General features: G+C 40.2%; 1 protein-coding gene across 16 annotated transcripts in view; it reads right to left on the reverse strand.

The window, feature by feature from the left end:
• LOC122438862 (GTPase IMAP family member 7-like) overlaps window positions 1-5,933 on the reverse strand; it is an 89,166-nt gene extending 83,233 nt beyond the window's left edge. For 6 of the 16 annotated variants that reach the window (XM_043464111.1, XM_043464106.1, XM_043464121.1 and 3 more), the window contains exons 1-3: window positions 5,825-5,911; window positions 3,627-3,772; window positions 2,541-2,581 (exon numbers count right to left, since the gene is read on the reverse strand). The gene's annotated coding sequence lies outside the window, so the exon portion shown is untranslated. Of the gene's footprint in view, window positions 1-2,540; window positions 2,582-3,626; window positions 3,773-5,824 lie in introns of all 16 variants that reach the window. The other 10 variants (XM_043464104.1, XM_043464123.1, XM_043464118.1 and 7 more) reach the window with 5 other exon arrangements.
• Between the last annotated feature and the right edge of the window lie 13,930 nt (window positions 5,934-19,863).

Below are 19,863 nucleotides of genomic sequence, written 5' to 3' on the forward strand. Positions count from 1 at the left end.
AGCCACACTCATCAAGACAGTATGGTACTGGCACAAAGACAGAAATACAGATCAATGGAACAGAATGGAAAGCCCAGAGATAAGTCCACGTACCTATGGTCACCTTATCTTCAACAAAGGAGTCAAGGATATACAATGGAAAAAAGACAACCTCTTTAACAAGTGGTGTTGGGAAAACTGGTCAACCACTTGTGAAAGAATGAAACTAGAACACTTTCTAACACCATACACAAAAATAAACTCAAAATGGATTAAAGATCTAAATGTCAGACCAGAAACTATAAAACTCCTAGAGGAGAACATAGGCAAAAGACTCTCCGACATGAATCACAGCAGGATCCTCTATGACCCACCTCCCAGAATATGGGAAATAAAAACAAAAATAAACAAATGGGAGCTAATTAAACTTAAAAACTTTTGCACTACAAAGGAAACTATAAGCAAGGTGAAAAGACAGCCTTTGGAATGGGAGAAAATAATACCAAATGAAGCAACAGACAAAGGATTAATCTCAAAAATATACAAGCAACTCCTGCAGCTCAATTCCAGAAAAATAAATGACCCAATCAAAAAATGGGCCAAAGAACTAAACAGACATTTCTCCAAAGGAGACATACAGATGGCTAACAAACACATGAAAAGATGCTCAACATCACTCATTATCAGAGAAATGCAAATCAAAACCACAATGAGGTACCATTACACGCCAGTCAGGATGGCTGCTATCCAAAAGTCTACAAGCAATAAATGCTGGAGAGGGTGTGGAGAAAAGGGAACCCTCTTACACTGTTGGTGGGAATGCAAACTAGTACAGCCGCTATGGAAAACAGTGTGGAGATTTCTTAAAAACCTGGAAATAGAACTGCCATATGACCCAGCAATCCCACTTCTGGGCATACACACTGAGGAAACCAGATCTGAAAGAGACACGTGCACCCCAATGTTCATCGCAGCACTGTTTATAATAGCCAGGACATGGAAGCAACCTAGATGCCCATCAGCAGACGAATGGATAAGAAAGCTGTGGTACATATACACAATGGAATATTACTCAGCCATTAAAAAGAATTCATTTGAATCAGTTCTAATGAGATGGATGAAACTGGAGCCCATTATACAGAGTGAAGTAAGCCAGAAAGAAAAACACCAATTCAGTGTACTAATGCATATATATGGCATTTAGAAAGATGATAACGATAACCCTATATGCAAGACAGAAAAAGAGACACAGATGTATAGAACAGACTTTTGGACTCTATGGGAGAAGGTGAGGGTGGGATGATCTGAGAGAACAGCATCGAAACATGTATATTATCAAGTGTGAAACAGATCACCAGTCCAGGTTAGATACATGAGACAAGTGCTCAGGGCTGGTGCACTGGGATGACCCAGAGGGATGGGATAGGGAGGGCGGTGGGAGGGGGTTCAGGATGGGGAACACATGTAAACCTATGGCTGATTCATGTCAATGTATGGCAAGAACCACTACAATGTTGTAAAGTAATTAGCCTCCAACAAATAAAAATAATTGGGGGGAAAAAACCTACAGCTAACATAAAAAAAAAAAAAAAGGATGATAGTTTATGGGTCCTCTGGGACAACATCAAGTGTACTAACATTCACGTTATAGGAAGAGACGAGAGAGAAGTGGGTCAAAAATGTGTTTGGTGAAGTTATAATTGAAATGTTCCCTAACTTGAGGAAGAAAACAGATATTCGGGTACAAGAGGCATGGGGCACTGCTGTCAGAATGGCTGTCATCAGAAAACAAGAAATAACACGTGTTGGTGAGGAGGTAGAGAAAAGGGAACCCTAGTGCACTGATAGTGAGAATGTCAATTGTTACGGTAATGGTAGAAAACAGCATGGTGGCTCCTTGAAAAGTTAAAAATAGAACTTCCATATGATCTAGCAGCTTTACTCCTGGGTATATATCCAAAGGAAGTGAAAACACTAATTCAGGAAAATGTATGCACTCCAAGATTCATAGCAGCATTATTGATAATAACCAAGATAGGAAAGCAACCTAAATGTCCATCAATAGATGATTGGGTAAAGAAGCTGTTTTATATATACATGTACATTGACTTCCCTGGTGGCTCAGACAGTAAAGAATTTGCCTGCAGTGCAGGAGACCTGGGTTTGATCCCTGGATTGAGAAGACCCCCCTGGAGAAGGGAAAGGCTACCCACACCAGTATCCTTGCCTGGAAAATTCCACGGACAGAGAAGCCAGGTGGACTACAGTCCATGGGATCCTAAAGAGTTGGACACAACTGAGTGATTAACACTTTCATTTTTGATTATCTCTTTTTTGGATATATATATATATATATATATAGTGGAATAATCCTCAGCCATAAAAAAGGATGAAATCTTTCCATTTGCATCAACATGGATTGACCTAGAGGGTATTATATTTATTGAAATAGGTAATACTTATTGAAATAAGTCATATGAAAGAAAAATGCTGTACGTTTTAAAAAAAAAAAAAAAAAAAAAAAAAAACAGTTTAATATAACAAAACAGAAACAGACTTACCAGCACAAAGAATGAATTACTGGTTACCACTGAAGACAGGGCTTAAGGGAGAGGCAAGATCAGAGAAAAGGATTAAGAGGTAAAAAATATTAGGTATAAAATTAAGATAAAGAATTCCCTGGCAGTCCAGTGGTTGGGGATTTCACTGCCAAGGGCAAGGGTTTGACCCCTGTTTGGGGAACTAAATCCCAGAAGCCACAGGGTGTGGCCAGGAAATAAAAGATACAAAAATGTTATGTACAAAAAATATAGTTAATATTTTATATTAATTTTACATGAAGCATAATCTATAAAAAATGTCAAGTCACTATATTTTACACTTGAAAGTACCATAATATTTTAAGTCAACTGTATGCCAATTAAAAATAAGTAAACAAGTCTAAATATGATCTGTGTGCTAGAGAGACTGGGAGGCTCCCTTCCCCATCTTTATGCTCTTGCTTTCAAATCTGAGGCTTCTCAAAGTAAAGTGATTATACTCATTCAAACATTATGTAATACAATTAAATATTTTGTGATCGTTTGCCTGATCCTGTGAGCACCTGAACAAGAGAGCACAGGCTCTCCTCAGCCTACTTCCCCAGCCTCATTTCCAGTGAATCCCCGCCCACCCCCACCCCACCAGTCGGCCACTCCAGACACAGAAGATTTCAGCGCCTTTCCCAACCCACCTCGTGCTTTCCCTCCTAGGACCCTTCATCCCGCTCCACATTTCTGCTTGAGTCCTGTCTGTTTTACCGTCCATTTCAAACTCTACCTCTTCACCCACCTGGTTCTTGCAGATAACTGTGTTCTCCCCCATTGGCTCCAACAACAAAGGAAAAGCAAAGACAGAGGCTGGCTCAATAACCTGTCTCAAAGAACTCAGAGGGCCCTTTTGCCTAGAACTCAAGCCAAAGCTGTTTGCATTTCTGCAGTAACTCTCCTGCACCCCCCATCCCCCAAAGCTTTCAGTAAAGTTTGTCCCGGGGCAAATCCCATGATGTGATTAGTTATTTTGTGTCTAGAAATCAACAGGCTCCCTTAATTGACACCAGAGCTGAGATGAAGAAAGAGCTACAAGATTCACAACCAAGAAGACTTTACCTGAAGCAAGATGTCCCCGTCACAGGTGGAAATGAGAAAGTGTGGTACAGGGAATCCACAGAACTCTTGGGTATACCCTTTGGAGCTTCCCACAAAATTTGGAAAGGAATTTGGAAAGTTCTTTTGAGGTTCTTAACAGCTAAAATCTGGGGTAACAAAGGTATACAGTTATTGGAAAAAGTAAAACTTGTACAATCCTTTCTTCTAAAACTTCAAGGGGTCAAGGTTTATTTAGCTAGTCCAGTACTCATTGAACCTGGCGTCTTTTGGAATTATTTAGGAGATTGTTAAAAATGTATGTATTTTTATCTTTTGCAATCCTTTTATTTTCTATAGTTCCTTTGATCTTATTGTCCATGTGCAATGCACATTTTTATGTAGCTACAATGCTATCACATACACTATTCACAGTCTGTGTTTTTTCTTAGTATTATACACACCTGCCATATTGCTCCAGTCTTTATTTTATGGCTGCAGAAATGCTGTTGTGGTGATTCACAATATATAAAAATGTGTATTTCTTAGATTTATATTCCTATATCTACACTTAAAAATATTAAGTTCCCCTCCATGACGAATTCTTTTTAAGCATTCAGCCCATGACTTGAGTTTTTGAATCAGTTATCCTAGTCCCACCCCTCCAGGACACAGCTGCGAAGAGGAAAATAACGTGGCGCAGCAGCCCACAAAGCCCAGCTTGACTTGGGGAGAAGATAAGCAAGAGTTCCTCTAGGGCAAGGGGTCAGGACCAAGTTCATAACCTCAGTTGTTTCCTGCACTATTGTGGATAGTGCTAAGGAGAGTGGAGGTTTTGGGAGAATTACAGAGTTTTCACTTTGTAACTTGTTCTGAGGTTCAGTCAGTTCAGTTCAGTTCAGTTCAGTCACTCATCATGTCTGATTCTTTGTGACCCCATGAATCGCAGCACGCCAGGCCTCCCTGTCCATCACCAACTCTCGGAGTTTACTCAAACTCACATCCATTGAGTCGGTGATGCCATCCAACCACCTTGGCCTCTGTTGTCACCTTCTTCTGCCTTCAGTCTTACCCAGCATCAGGCTCTTTTCCAAGGAGTCAGTTCTTTGCATCAGGTGGCTAAAGTATTGAAGTTTCAGCTTCAGCATCAGTCCTTCCAGGGAATATTCAGGATTGATTTCTTTTAGGAATGACTGATTTAATCTCCTTGCAGTCCAGGGGACTCTCAAGAGTCTTCTCCTTCACCACAGTTCAAAAGCATCAATATTTTGGCACTCAGCTTTCTTCACAGTCTTGAGGTTAGCTTTCCTTATAAGTCCCCAGGAATACCTTTTGCCTTTGCTGAATATGCTTTTGGGGAGTTTTTGTTGACTTTGAAAATGTGTTTTGGTGCCTGCAGTAGTTCTAGCAATCACCTTTCTTACTTACTAGGGGACTAAGGAAGGATAGGGGCTTCCCAGGTGGCTCAGTGGTAAAGAATCTTGCTGCCAACGCAGGAGACACAAGAGATGTGGGCTTGATTCCTGGGTCAGGAGGATCCCCTGGAGTAGGAAATGGTGACCCACTCCAGTATTCTTGCCTGGAAAATTCCATGGACAGAGGAGCCTGGTGTGCTACAGTCCAGGGGGTCATAAAGAGTCGAACATGACTGACTGAGCATGCACACATACAGACAAAGAGAGAGAATTTAGTCCCACATAAGAGTATGTGCCCAGAGAAGGAAATGGCAACCCACTCCAGTACTCCTGCCTAGAAAATTTCATGGATGGAGGAGCCAGGTGGGCTACAGTCCATGGGTCGCAAAGAGTTGAACATAACTGTGTGACTTCACTTTCACTTTCAAGAGTATGTGCATCACGTAGCATCACTGATTCAAGGGACATGAATTTTGAGCAAACTCTGGGAGATAGTGGAGGACAGAGGAGACTGGTTGGCTACAGTCCAGGGGTTGCACAGAGTTAGACACAACTGAATGACTAAACAACAACAGGAGCACATGCAACGAGAGCTGGAGAGTGATGCTTACCGCTTCTCCTGAACTTACTCTATTTGACACTCAAAACATCCTTACTAACTTATGCGTGCGAAGTTACTGTTTCTAGGTCTTGCTTCCCTTTTTCATAATTACTAGAATGCACATGCTCACTAGTCAGTTTCACATGGGCTCTTCCTGTTCCCCACAGGTCCTACTCCCGGACTGACTCCCTATCCCTTACACTCACCTTTCTTGCAGAATTGATGACAGGCTCTAACGTTAGATCCAAGAAGCTCCTGATCTGCTGCCTGCCCTTGGCTGTGGGTGCAGTGACTGGTTTCCTCCCCACCAACACGGAAATCTCTGTGCCACTCAGAGCTCAAGAAGCTCAGGGAGGGGAGGGTCCAGTGGTGATGACTTAAAGAGACAGCAGCATTAACCCATGAACTGGTGGGTATGCAGTATTGTCACTGCATATCCTATCCCATGCTGATTCCCTGGTAGCTCAGCTGGTAAAGAATCTGCCTGCAATGCAGGAGACCCTGGATCAGGAAGATACCCTGGAGAAGAGATAAGCTACCCACTCCAGTCTTCTTGGGCTTCCCTGCTTAGCTCAGTCAGTAAAGAATCTGCCTGCAATGAGGAGACCTGGGTTTGATCCCTGGGATGGGGAGGTCCCCTGGAGGAGGGCATGGCAATCTACTCCAGTATTCTTACCTGGAGAATCCTCACGGACAGAGGAACCTGGAGGGCTGCAGTCCATGGGGTCACAAAGAGTTGGACATGACTGAGCAACAAAGCACATCCTATCCCATAGCTCTGGGCTATGGTAATGTTTTCCAAAGGTTTCTGTGACACCAGCATCTTGTCCCCAACAGGGGCTATAACATCAGTGAGGAAGAGCATTTTAGATTTCTGAGATCTCTTTTTATTTCCAACTTTTGACCAATAATCTTATCTCCATTTGTCTCTTGCTTTTTAGGCATTTTTAAATAAAATGATCTCTTGAGTGTCTCCTTCCCAGGGCAGGAATTTTTGAGTGAACATCAGCGTGGACAATGCCACAAAAGTGGTTCTACCTGCCAGGAACATCACCCTCTAGGTTTATTGAGATATAATTGAATGTAACATCATATACATTTAAAATCCATGCTGTATTGATTTGATATACTTCTACATTGCAAAAATGATTACCATCACAACATTAGCTAACATCTGCATCACTTCACATAATTACCATTTATTTTTGGTGGTGAGATCTACTATTTCGGCAACATTCAAGTAGGTAATACCAAATTGCACTATAATCACTGTGTGTGTACCTACTCATCTTCTCCCTGGAGGTTTGTACTCTTTGACCAACATCTTCAAATTTCTCCCACCCACCAGCACCTAGTAACCACCATTCTACTCTCCATTTCAAGGAATTTGACTTTTTAAAATTCCACATTAACAAGTGATACCATATAGTATTTGTTGTTCTCTGTCTGACTTATTTCACTTAGTAAATGCCCTCAACTGCACACAATTGCACTCACCCCACATGCTAGCAAAGTAATGCTGAAAATTCTCCAAGCAAGGCTTCAACAGTACATGAACTGTGAACTTCCACATGTTGAAGCTGGATTTAGAAAAGGCAGAGGAACCAGAGATCAAATTGCCAACACCCGTTGGATCATAGAAAAAACAACAGAATTCCAGAAAAACATCTACTTCTGTTTCATTGACGACACTAAAGCCTTTGACTGTGTGGATCAAAACAAACTGTGGAAAATTCTGAAAGAGGTGGGAATACCAGACCACCTTACATGCCTCCTGAGAAAGCAAGGACAACAGTTAGAACTAGATGTGGGACAACGGACTGGTTTCAAATTGGGAAAGGAGTACGTCAAGGCTGTATATTGTCACTCTGTTTATTTGACTTATATGCAGAGTACATCATGAGAAATGCCAGGCTGGATGAATCACAAACTGGAATCAAGATTGCCAGGAGAAATATCAATAACCTCAAATATGCAGATGACACCACCCTTTTGGCAGAAAGTGAGGAGGAACTAAAGAGCCCCTTGGTGAGGGTGAAAGAGGAGAGTGAAAAAGCTGGCTTAAAACTCAACATTCAAAAAATGAAAATCATGGCACCTGGTCCCATCACTTCATGGCAAATAGATGTGGAAACAATGGAAGCAGTGACAGACTTCATTTTCCTGAGCTCCAAAATCACTGCAGATGGTGACTGCAGCCATGAAATTAAAAGATGCTTGTTCCATAGAAGAAAAGCTCTGACCAACCTAGACAGTATATTAAAAAACAGAGACATTATTCTGCCAACAAAGGTCCATCTAGTAAAAGCTATGGTTTTTTTCAGTAGTCATGTATGGATGGGAGAGTTAAACCATAAATAAGTCTGAGCATTGCAGAATTGATGCTTTTGAACTGTGGTGTTGGAGAAGACTCTTGAGAGTCCTTGGACTGCAAGGAGATCCACCAGTCCATCCTATAGGAAATCAGTCCTGAATATTCACTGGAATGACCAATGCTGAAGCTGAAACTCCAATACTCTGGCCATCTGATGTGAAGAACTAACTCGTTGGAAAAGACCCCAATGCTGGGAAAGACTGAAGGCAGGAGGAGAAGGGGATGACAGAGAACAAGATGTTTGGATGGCATCACTGATTCAATGGACATGAGTTTGAACAAGCTCCAGGAGTTTGTCATGGGCAGGGAAGCCTGGCATGCTGCAGTTCATGGGATTGCAAAGAATCAGACATAACTGAGTTACAGAACTGAAATACCCTCAAGTTCCATCCATGTTGTTGTAAACAGTGAGATGTCTTTCTCTCTTGTGGCTGAACACACACACACACACACACACACACACACACACACACACACACACACACACACACACACACGGCTTCCCTGATGGCTCAGTCGCAAAGAATCTGCCTGCAATGCAGGAGTTGCAAGAGACGTAGGTTTGATCCCTGGGTCGGAAAGACCCCCCTTGAGGAGGAAATGAGAACCCACTCCAGTATTCCAGTCTGGTAAATTCCATGGACAGAAGATCCTGGCAGGCTGCAGTTCATGGGGTCACAAAGAGTCAGACCCTACTGAGCACATGTATATATATGCATACACTCTATATCACCTTTATCCATTCATCCATAGACAGAACCTTAGGTTGTTTATGTATCTTGGCTATGTGAATAATACTGCAGTGAAGATGGGAGTGCAGATACCACATCAAGATTCTGGTTTCCTGTCCTTTTGATAGATATCCAGAAGTAGGATTGTTCAACATGTAGTAGTTACATTTTTAATTTTTTGAGGAACCTCCGTACTGTTTCCCATAGTGACTGCACTAATTTGCTTTCTTACCAATAGTGCACAAAGGTTCCCTTGTCTCCATATTCTCACCAACACTTGTTATTGCTTGTCTTTTTAAAAATTTATTTTTAATTGAAAGATAATTGCTGTATATTGTCACTCTGCTTATTTAACTTACATGCAGGGTACATCATGAGAAATGCTGGGCTGGCTGAAGCACAAGCTGGAATCAAGATTTCCAGGAGAAATATTAATCCCTTCTGATATGCAGAAAGAGGAGAGTGAAAAAGCTGGCTTAAAACTCAACATTCAGAAAACTAAGATCATGGCATCTGGTCCCATCACTTTATGGCAAATAGGTGGGGAAACAGTGGAAACAGTGACAGATTTTATTTGAGGGGGCTCCAAAATCACTGCAGATGGTGACTGCAGCCATGAAATTAAAAGACACTTGTTCCTTGGAAGAAAAGCTATGACAAACCTAGACAGCATAATAAAAAGCAGAGATATTACTTTGCCAACAAAGGTCCATCTAGTCAAAGCTATGGTTTTTCCAGTAGTCATGTATGGATGGGAGACTTGGACCATAAAGAAAGCTGAGTGCCGAAGAATTGATGCTTTTGAACTGTGGTGTTGGAGAAGACTCTTGAAGAGTCGCTTGGACTGCAAGGAGATTCAACCAGTCCATCCTAAAAGAAAGCAGTCCTGAATATTCATTGGGAGGACTGATGTGGAAGCTAAAACTCCAATACTTTGGCCACCTGATAACAAAGAACTGACTCATTTGAAAAGACCCTGATGCTGGGAAAGATTGAAGGTGGGAGGAGAAGGGGACAACAGAAGATGAGATGGTTGGATGGGATCACCGACTCAATGGACATGAGCTTGCGTAAACTCCAGGAGTTAGTGATGGACGGGGAGGCCTAGTATGTTGCAGTCCATGGGGTCGCAAAGAGTCGGACACGACTGAGTGACTCAACTGAACTGACTGATTTGCTTTACAGTATTGTGTTGGTTTATGCCAAACATCAACATGAATCAGCCATAGGTTTACCTTATTATTGATTGTCTTGTTGATGATGGCCTTCTAACAGGTATGAAATGATATCTCATTGTGGTTTTGATTTGCATTTCCTGGATGATTAGCAGTGTTGAGAATATTTTCAATTATCTGTTGGCCATGTGCATGTCTTCTTTGGGAAAATGTCTATTAAGTCTGTCCGATCATTTTTAAACTGAATTGCTTATTTCTTTTGCTAGAGAGTTGTATGAATTCCTGGTATACTTCTTTATTTTTACCCCTTATCAGATATTTGATTTAACAAATATTTTCTCCCATTTCATAAGTTGCCTTCACATTTTGTCGATTGTTTCTTTTGTTGTGCAGAAATTTTTTACATTGATATAATCTCACTTATTGATTTTTACTTTTTTAAAAAATATTTTTTCCACAGTATTTATTTATTTGACTGCACTGGGTCTAAGATTTTTGCTTTTGTCACTTGTGCTTCTGGTGTCAAATTCAAAAAATCATTGCCAACCTGAGGTCAAGGACCTTACCCACTATGTTTTCTTCTAGGAGTTTTGTGGTTTTAAGTTATATGTTCAAATCTCAGTCCATTTTGAATTGATTTTTGTTTTTGGTGTATGATATGGCAACCCACTCTAGTGTTCTTGCCTGGAGAATCCCAGGGATGGGGGAGCCTGGTGGGCTGCTGTCTATGGGGTCACACAGAGTCAGACATGACTAAAGCGACTTAGCAGCAGCAGCATAGGCATCCAATTTCATTCTTTTGCATGTGGCTGTCTAGTTTTTCCAAAACCATTTATTGAAAAGATACTTATTTCCCCTCTGTATACTCTTGGCTCATTTGTAGTAAACTGATTTACCGTATACACATGGGTTTATTTCTGAGGTCTGTGTTCTGTTCCATGTGTCTGTTTTTGTGACAATACTATACCATTTTAATTAGTATAGCTTTGTAATATGGTTTTAAATCAGAAAGTGTGATGCCTCTAGTTTTGTTCTTCTTTCTTTTTTTTTTTTTTTTTAATATTTATTCATTTATTTGGCTGCACCAGGTCTTAGTTGCAGCATGTGGGATCTAGTTCCCTGACCAGGAATCGAACCTGGGCCCCCTGCATTGGGAGCTCAGAGTCTTAACCACTGGGCCAGCAGGGAAGTCCCTTGTTCTTCTTTCTTAAAACTGCTTTGCCTATTTGAGAATTTTTGTGCTTCCTACAAGTTTTAGCATTGTTTTTTCTATTTCTGTGAAAAACACCATTGGAATTCTGATAGGAATTGCATTGAATCTGTAGATCTCTTTGGGTAGTATGGACAATTTTTACAATATTAACTCTTTCAATTCATGAACATAGAATACCTTTTCATTTATTTGTGGTTTTAATTCCTTTTATTAATGTCTTGTTTTCAGTGTACAGGTCTTTCACCTCTTTAGTTAAATTTATTCCCAGATGAGTTATTCCTTCTGATGCTATTGTAAATGAGATTGTTTTCTCTTTCTGATAAATCATTATCAGTGTACAGAAATGCAACTGATTTTTGTATATGATTTTTTAATCTGCAATTTTACTTAATGTGCTTATTACTTATCACATTTTTGGTGGGGTCTTAAAATTTCCTGTACATAAGATCATGTCATTTGAAAATAGAGACAGTTTCACTTCCTTATGACTTAGATGTCCTTTATTTCTCTCTTACTTAATTGCTCTGCCTAGGACTCCCAGTACTACATTGAATAAATGTAGCAAGACTGAGCATCCTTGTAATTTTCCTGATTTTACAGAAAAAGCTTTTCACTGTTGAGTATGACAGCTGTAGGCTTGTTGTATAGGGCCTTTGCTATGAGAGGTATGTTCCCTTTGTATCCAGTTTGTTCAGAGTTTGTATCATGAAAGGACATTGAATTTTGTCAAATGCTTTTTCTGTATCTATTGAGATGATCACATGGTTTTTATTCTTCACTGTGTTAGTGTAGTGAATCACATTGTGGATGTTGAACCATCTTTGTCGCCCTTATTTCCTTGTTTTTGAATAGTGTATTTTCTTACCTAATTGCTCTAGTTAGAACCTCTGGTAAAAAGTTGAAATGAAGTGATGAGAGCAGATATCCTTTTCTTATACCTAATCTTAGCAGGAAATTTTTCAGTCTCTCATCATTAAGTATGGTACTAGTTAGAATTTTCACAGATGACTTTTTACCAGGTTGGAAATGTCTTTCTCTTTCTAGTTTGAGTGTTTTTATTATACTATGAAATGACGTTCATTTTTCTCAAATACTTTTCTAAATCTATTGAAATAATCTTTCTTTATACTATTGATATGGCTTACTAAATTAATTATTATATCAATTGATATTAAGCCAGTATTTCTTCCTGAGGTAAATTTCACTTGTTCTCGGTGTATACTTTTCATATAACTGCTGGGTTCACTTTGCTTTTATTTTGTGGATGATTTTTGCATCTATATTCATAAGATATATTGGCATGTAATTTTCTTATATGGATGTGTCTTTTTCTGACTTGGTATCAGAATAATACTGGCATCATGCAATGAATTTAAAAGTGTATTTTTCTGTTTTTGGAAGAGTTTGTGAAGAATTGGTATTAATTCTTAGATATCAGGCAGGATTTATCAGTGAAGTCATTTGGGTCTGCATGTATTTTTGCTTTGGGGTTTTTTTTTGGTAAAAATATTTTTTATTGGTACTTGAATTTCTTTATGAATTATAGATCTATTCAGAATTTCTATTTCTTCCTGATTCAATTTTGATAGCTTATTAATTAGTTCATTTTATCTAAGTTATCTAATCTTGGGAGCATAAAATTGTTCATGATATTTCCATGTAATTGTTTCATTTCTGAAAGCTCAGTAACAATGTTTCCTCTTTCATTTATGATTTTAGTTATTTAATTCTCCTCCATATATTTTTGGACAAGCTATCTAGAGATTTATCAATTTGTTCATATTTTTAAGAAAACAAGTTTTGGTTTTGTTAATTTTCTATTTTCTAGATCAATAATTTCCATTCTAATCTTTACTATATCCCTCTTCTGGTTGCTTTAGGTTTAGTGTGCTTTTCATTTATTACTGTTTTAATGTGAAATATCATGTTACTGGTTTGAAATCTTTGTTTAATATAGGTATTCCCAACTATGAAATCTCCTCCAAGCATTGTTTTAGCTGCACTCTCTAAGTTCTGCCATGTTGTTTTTTCATTTTCACTCATCTCAAAGTATTTATAATTTCCTGTTTGGTCTCTTTTTTGACTCATTGGTTATTTAAGATTGTGTAGTTTAATATCCACATATTACTGAATTCCTCATTTTTTTCTGTTATTTTACTCCATTTTGGCTGGAAAACTTACTACGTATGATTTCAAGCCTCTTGGGCTTCCCTGGTGACTCAGTGGTAAAGACTCTACCTGCCAATGCAGGAGACATGGGTTTGATCCCTGGGTTGGGAAGATCCCCTGGAGAGGGAAATGGCAACCCATTCCAGTATTCTTGCCTGGGAAATCCCATGGAAAGAGGAGCCTAGTGGGCTACAGTCCATGGCATCACAAAAGAGTCAGATACAATTTAGCAACTAAACAGTGACAACAACACAGACTTATCATAGTTTGTTTCATGTCCTTATAGATGATCTAATTAGGAGAATATTCCTTGTGCACTTGAAAAAAAAATGTGTAATCTGCTGCTGGTGGTGGAGTATTCTTGTATTAGACCTAGTTGATTTATAGTGTTTCTCACATTTTTTATTTCTTTGTTGGCCTTCTGATTGATTGATCTATGCATTATCCGAAGAATTGATGCTTTTGAACTGTGGTGTTGGAGAAGACTCTTGAGAGTCCCTTAGACTGCGAGGAGATCCAACCAGTCCATCCGATAGGAAATCAGTCCTGAATATTCATTGGGAGGACTGATGTTGAAGCCGAAACTCCAATACTTTGTCCACCTGATACAAAGAACTGACTCATTTGAAAAGACCCTGATGCTGGGAAAGATTGAAGGTGGGAGGAGAAGGGGACGACAGAGGATGAGATGGTTGGATGGCATCACCGACTCAATGGACATGAGTTTAAGTAAACTCCAGGAGTTGGTGATGGACAGGGAGGCCTGGGGTGTTGCAGTCCATGGGGTCACAAAGAGTCAGACACGACTGAGTGACTGAACTGAACTGAATTCCCTGCAGTGCAGGAGTCCCCAGGTTGATCCCTGGGTCAGGAACATACCCTGGAGAGGGAAATGGCAGCCCACTCCAGTATTCTTGCCTGGAAAATCCCATGGACAGAGGAACCTAGTGGGATCACTCCATGAGATCACAAGAGTTGGACTAGTCGCTAAACTAAACCACCACCAGGCTCTTTTGGTGATGTATGTTTCTCCCACCCATTCCTGTCCATTTTGCTGTTGGGAGAAATACCAACAACCTGAGATATGCAGATGATACCACTCTAATGGAAAAAAGTGAAGAGGAACTAAAGAGCCTGTTGATGAGGAAGAAAGAGGAGAGTGGAAAAGTTGGCTTAAAACTCAATTCTCAACAAATCTAAGATCATGGCATCTGGTCTCATCACTTCATGGCAAACAGAAGGAGGAAAATTGAAAACTGTGCCAGATTCTATTTTCTTAGAATCCAAACTCACTACGGACAATGATTGCAGCCATGAAATTAAAAGACACTTGTTCCTTGGAGGGAAAGCTATGACAAACCTGGACAGCATATTAAAAAGCAGAGGCAGCACTTTGCCAACAAAGGTCCAAACAGTTAAAGCTATGGTTTTTTCACTAGTCATATATGAATGGATATGAGAGTTGGACCATAAAGAAGACTGAGAACTGAAGAATTGATGCTTTAGAATTGTGGTGCTAAAGAAGATTCTTGAGAATCCCTTGGACTGCAAGGAAATCAAACCAGTCAATCCTGAAGAAAATCAACCCCGAATATTCATTGAAAGGACTGATCCCGAAGCTCCAATACTTTGGCCACCTGATGCAAAGAGCTGACTCATTGAAAAAGATCTTGATGCCGGGAAAGATTGAAGGCAAGAGGAGAAGGGGGTCACAGAGGATGAAATGATTAGATAGCATCACCGACTCAAAGGGCACGAAGTAAGCAAACTCTTGGAGATAGTGGAGGACGGGGGAGCCTGGCATGCTACAGTCCATGGGGTTGCAAAGAGTTGGGCATGACTTAGCAACTGAATAACAACAATAACAATAACAAAAATTTCCCCTACAGTATGAAATCTCTGATGTTGCTCCTCAGAAGGTGCAGTCACTGGCATTTTCACAGTTACCTGGGATGACAATAGTTTTAGCAGTGCTCTCTCTGAGAGTTTCTTTCCCTAATCTCTCTGCTTATCTGTGTGTCTCTATTGGTATTATACCCAGCTGTTAGGCTTACTTGTTGCCAGTTGATTGCGCTCTAATTTTTAACAATGCCCATGAACATAAATTGGTCCACAGTCTTATCTAATTAAATTTGGTTTACTTTGCAGTGATAGTTTTCTTGGCCAGCTTTTTAGGTTTCTCTGATCCTAGAAGGACTCTTCTTACCTGTTTTTCTAGTTCTTGCAGGTAAACTTGCTGGCCTATGGTTTCCCTTATGGCTCTCTTTAAATTACTTACCACTAAAATCTGTATCATTTGCAAGAGAACACTTTGACCTGAGCTTACTACCCTATGTTTCAAATTTCCTTTGGGGAGGGCTTTGGAATTTTAAGTTATTATGAACTTCTTTTCTTCCTGAACAAAATCTTTGAGTCACAGCTCTAGGCCAAGAGCAGGGGATTGTAGCCTTTGGTCTTTTCAACTTGCCTCTCCTAGAATAAAATCTTCATCCTATGAAGGAGCTGGACCTGTCATGCCTGGAGTAGAGCCTCTGCTCTATCATAGAGAAGCTGCAGGGTACTGCTAGCTGCACTCACCATGAATTTAGTCTCTGGAACTCAGAGTTGGAGGGAATGCTGTTCCTATTGGTAAGATACTATACTCTTGATGAGTAGCTATGGGGAGAGGGAGCCTCATCTTCTTGGCCACTCCTGCCCAGAATTCCTTCAAGCTTAGCTGATGGTGATTTGGGGAAGGAGGAATTTGGCCATGGCTCAAGTATAATGCAGACTTTCACTGTTCTAAGATTCAGTAGACTTTTTTTTGACTAAATGTTTCTTCGTTATATAATCATAGGACAATGTTTAGAGATTTCATTATTTTTTTAAAATAATGTTCACCAGTTATGGTAGTTCACCAGTAATAAGTTTGCAGGGCTTCTCATGATGCGTTGTGAAGCTGGAAACTCTGTCAGTAGTTTTAAATTAAATTTTGGTCACATTGCTAGCTCCCCTCTTGTTCCTTCCTGCCATGTGCATGGGTTTTACATAGTTTACTTTCCCCTTCTTGTTGTTCTTTATTGTAGTTGAATAAAATATAGCTAACAGGGACCTATGTGATGGCTGCCATTGTCTTCCAGGTTGCTATTTTATTTGGAACTCTTGGTTCTCCACTAAATGCAAATATGTTACACTCATAGAGGATCAGATAAATTCTAGTGTCTCCTTATATTTCCAAATAGTCATGTGTGACCTCCCAAAGTTTAGAAATAAGTCATTTAAGTACCACTTTCAAGTTACATATTTTCATGATAAATAATAATCAAAAGCAATAAGGCTATTCAGCTATTTACTAGCTACCTAGGCTTTGAGAACTTCATTGTTAGGATTTTGAAAGAAGTTTGTCATGTGATATACTGAGGCATCCATTGCAGTTGTTCCTGCACCCCTTGTTAAAACTTTAATTATAGCATCCATCTTCAGTAAGAAAGCACTGAAAAACATTCTCTTTAGGGAAGGATTGAAGTGAAGCAACAAAAGCTGTGAAATTGAAACCAAAAATAAATAAAAATAATGACAGAAATTGTGCAAACTAAATGACAAATCCCAGAAAGAGGGCAAGTTATCAAATGCTGTCAGATGATTTATTGCAGCCTCTAAATTCTTTTCGCAATTCCTGTTCTCCTAATCAGCGTCTTCTTCCATTATTAGGATCATGGAATGGCTAAGAATCCAGGGGATATCGAAGGAAACATTGTAAATTTTGGAGGTGTGGACTAAGAAACCTAGGTAGGTAAATAAGGAAGGGAACTGTGGATTTCCTGAGAGTAACAGAAAAATGTGAAAGAAAAACCTATTTCCTTGCTTCTTGCTTTTTTGGCTGTTGCAGCCAAGCTGTAAATACAGCTGATATCTATAACTATCTATAACCATCCAAAGCTCTGATGGCCCTTGGGACTAAGGAACACTGGGAGAAGAGGGCCTGGACTAACAGTGGTTCCTCATCCCAGACCCATAAATACAAGAGCCCAAGAAATTGTCTGCACATGGTGGTTGTCCTCTCAGGACTTCTGTTCTCTGTACCTCTCCTGGAGGTTTATAACTATGACCAACCAACATATGAGAAGCAGTGTTGGTAAGCAAGCCAAGGTTCATGATCCCTACCAGTGGAGACTCTGGGAGTTCGTTCTCATTGACTGAGGCCAAAATATTAGAGTCAATACAATTCCATAAGTGTTAGTTGCTCAGTTGATCCCACGGACTGTAGCCTGCCAGTCTCCTCTGTCCATGAGATTCTCTAGGCAAGAATACTGGAGTGGGTTGCCATTCCCTTCTCCAGGGGAACTCCCAGACCAAGGGATCGAACCTGGGTTTCATGCACTGCAAGCAGATACTTTACCGTCTGAGCCACCAGAGAAGCCCATTACCATTCCATCAGTTCAGTTCAATCACTTAATTAACTCTTTGTGACCCCATGGATTGCAACAAACAGGCCTCCCCATCCATCACCAACTCCCAGAGTTTATGCAACTCATGTCCATTGAGTTGATGATGCCATCCAACCATCTCTTCCTGTCTTCAATCTTTCCCACCATCAAGGTCTTCTCAAATGAGTCAGCTCTTCGCATCAGGCAGCCAAAGTATTGGAGTTTCAGCTTTGGGATCAGTCCCTCCAATGAACATTCAGGACTGAACTCCTTTAGGATGGACTGATTGGAATTCCTTGCAGTCTAAGGGACTATCAAGAGTCTTCTCCAACACCACAGTTCAAAAGCATCAGTTCTCCGGCGCTCAGCTTTCTTTATAGTCTAACTCTCACATCCATACATGATTACTGGAAAAACCATAGCCTTGATGAGACGGACCTTTTTTGGCCAAGTAATGTCTCTGCTTCTTAATATGCTGTCTAGGTTGGTCATAACTTTCCTTCCAAGGAGTTAGTGTCTTTCAATTTCATGGCTTCAGTCAACATCTGCAGTGATTTTGGAACCCAAAAAAATAAAGTCTGACACTGTTTCCACTGTTTCCCCATCTATTTGCCATGAAGTGATGGGACCAGATGCCACGATCTTAGTTTTCTGAATGTTGAGCTTTAAGCCAACTTTTTCACTCTCCTCTTTCACTTTTATCAAGAGGCTTTTATTTCTTCTTCATTTTCTGCCATAAAGGTGGTGTCATCTGCATATCTGAAGTTATTGATATTTCTCCCAGAAATCTTGATTCCAGCCTATGCTTCATCCAGCCTGGCATTTCTCATGATGTACTCTGCATATAAGTTAAATAAGCAGGGTGACAGTATGCAGCCTTAACATACTCCTTTTCCTATTTGGAACCAGTCTGCTGTTCCATGTCCAGTTCTAACTGTTGCTTCCTGACCTGCATACAGATTTCTCAGGAGGCAAGTCAGGTGGTCTGGTATTCCCATCTCTTTCAGAATGTTCCACAGTTTATTGTGATCCACACAGTCAAAGACTTTGGCATATTCAATAAAGCAGAAAGAGATGTTTTTCTGGAACTCTCTTGCTTTTTCGATGATCCAGCGGATGTTGGCAATTTGATCTCTGGTTCCTCTGCCTTTTCAAAAACAAGAAAACCATCTGGAAGTTCATGGTTCATGTATTGCTGAAGCCTGGCTTGGAGAATCTTGAGCATTACTTTACTAGAGTGTGAGATGAGTGCAATTGTGCAGTAGTTTGAGCATTCTTTGGCATTGCCTTTCTTAGGGATTGGAATGAAAACTGACCTTTTCCAGTCCTGTGGCCACTGATGAGTTTTCCAAATTTGCTGGCATATTGAGTCCACTACATAGAAAAGCACTAAACTCATTGAGATGTCTGGTTTTCTTTAATTAACAGTAATCTTTTGATGTTCCTGACCACCTGGTTTTTGTTGCAAAATCCTACACATCCTGGCTCTTCCTTTGAGTCTTGGGAGCAGTCCCTCAGAGCTACCTGAGAGGCTGCCTCCTGGACCAAAGTCCTCAGGAAGTCCATCAAATAAAACATTATTCTCAACTTTTAGGTTGTGCACTTTTCCCAGTTGATTTGTTCTATAAACTGTTGACAAAAGCTAAATTCTCCTGAGAATTTGAAAGCTAAACTCTCCTGAGAAAACCACAACTTCTCCAATCACTAAGACTTCCATGGCCCATCATGGCCAGATGTGTGGGCAGAGAATGGGGAAGGACACATTCTAGTAATCTTACACCAGTCAGACCCTGTAAAGCAGGAGGGGAATGTGTGGGTCAGTAAGAGAAACAAAAAGCAGGCAGGAGAAAAGGTAGAGGAAAAGAGAATGGTGACTGATTAGATTCCTAGAGCTGCTCTATCTGATTACTACAAACTAAAAGCAGAGACATTTATTGGGTAATAGTTTGGGAGTTCAAACTCAAAATGTTGACAGAGCTGTGCTCTCTGAAGGCTCTCAAATCCTTCCTGGCCTCTTCCAGCCTTCTGGGGTTGCTGGCATCCTCCGCTTCTAGACATATCACTGCAATGTCTTTCCTCTTGCATTTCACTATAAGCAGAAGGAGGAACCAGGTTGCACCTTCCACACTTTGCTTGGAAATCTCTTCAGCTAAATGGTCTACTTTCCACCCAATAGT

The sequence above is a fragment of the Cervus canadensis genome, chromosome 3 (genome assembly GCF_019320065.1).
Source record: "Cervus canadensis isolate Bull #8, Minnesota chromosome 3, ASM1932006v1, whole genome shotgun sequence".
Classification (NCBI taxonomy): Eukaryota; Metazoa; Chordata; class Mammalia; order Artiodactyla; family Cervidae; genus Cervus; species Cervus canadensis.